At 54.0% G+C, this 1,535-nt stretch overlaps 1 protein-coding gene across 1 annotated transcript in view; it reads right to left on the reverse strand.

Moving 5' to 3' along the window:
- Positions 1 to 1,535, reverse strand: part of LOC109386172 (paxillin-like) — an 11,979-nt gene that overhangs the window by 2,549 nt on the left and 7,895 nt on the right. The window lies entirely within an intron of this gene.

Below are 1,535 nucleotides of genomic sequence, written 5' to 3' on the forward strand. Positions count from 1 at the left end.
CTGGTGACCTGCTGGGGGCTGGGTCCCAGGCCCTTAATAATCATCAGAAAGCAGCAGCTGCACTTGTTACCATTTACTGAGGACAGGCCCAGTGCTGGGCACTTGGCATTCAAGGTTTCGGTTAATCTTCCTACCCCACGAGCTGGAATTCTCAGCTTTCCTTTATAGATGGGGAGACTAGCTTTGAGAGGTGGTGGGACTTGCCCTATATCACAAAGACAGTGAATTACAGGACAGCTGACTCCTCAGAAGCCCCAAACCCCAAAAATCTGGCCTGCAAGAGGCCGCTTCCTATGATCACAAGATGATGCCATATTTAAACAATACAACTTCCTGAATGACGGAGCCCAGGCCGTGAGGGCTGCCAGTCTGATCCTTCCTCTCATGGCCCTGTCCCCAGCCCCACCCCTGCTCAGAAGAAGTAAAAGGGAAGCCAGGCCCTCACCAGGGCCTTGGTCTGCGGGCCCATACCTTCTCCCAGCTGCCTGCCTGTTCTCCTTCCCCCAAGGCCAGCCATGCCTACCCCCGGCACCTACCCAGCTGTTCAGAGGGGAAGCTTGTTCCAAGGCCCAGGACACTGGCCCCGCAGCCCAGCACAGGTCTCCTAACTTCTGAGGAAGGTCAGTTCCTGTAGCCCCCTCCCCCTCCAGGTCCTTTGGAAGAGGTCTGGCTTCCTGTCTCTAACAAACCGGAACTAGAGGGAGTCAGTGTGTCTAGGTAACAGCAGAAAAGGAACCAGTGTCCAGGGCCAATCCCAGTGGCCTGTACATGGCCACACCTGCTGCCTTCGTTTCGTGCAGAGTCCCCACTTCCTCTGGCCCCAATCCAGCGAGGGCAGGGTCTCTCCTGCTCCATCATGGGCAGGGCCAACTGGACTCCCCGGAGCAGGCAACAAGTGCCACCCCATAAGGATAATAGGAGCAGTTGCCATGCCTGAACGCCCGCCATGTGCCAGGACCTTCACCTGTGTCACCTCCCTCACAACACTAGCCCAGATGGTAAAACTGAGGCTCAGGGGTAGAGTCACACCCCCACACTGCCAAAGCTGGTTGAAGTGACACAGTTGGAATCTGAACTTGGGTCTCTTGGTCTCCAGACACTCAACAGGAGACAGATAGTTCACCTTCCCTGTCAAACCTTCTGAGTCAGGGACACCGCTGCCCTCTGCACTGAACACCTCCCCCATCACTCATGACCCGACTAAATCTGGCTCATTGGTTTATAGGCTGGCTTCTGGTTTATTATTTCAATGGGCTCTTTTCGACACGGATACATCTGTTGGTCAGAAGGCGCGGTCCTGAGATACAGAGACAAAAGATCTCAAGTTTTGGAGTCGAGCCAGAGCTAAGTTCAAGTCCCAGCTGCTCTCTCCATTATCCATGGCCACACAGCAAATCACTTAGCTTCCCTGAGCCTCAGTGTCCTCAGTCAACTGGGGTAGTTTATAGGGGATAGCAGATGCGTGTGAAGCTGAAAACATCAGGTCTTATTTGCTCTGTGAAATTCAGAAAAAGATCTTCCTCCAAGGAGATCGG

The sequence above is a fragment of the Hipposideros armiger genome, unplaced genomic scaffold, assembly GCF_001890085.2.
Source record: "Hipposideros armiger isolate ML-2016 unplaced genomic scaffold, ASM189008v1 scaffold_129, whole genome shotgun sequence".
In the NCBI taxonomy this organism is placed as follows: Eukaryota; Metazoa; Chordata; class Mammalia; order Chiroptera; family Hipposideridae; genus Hipposideros; species Hipposideros armiger.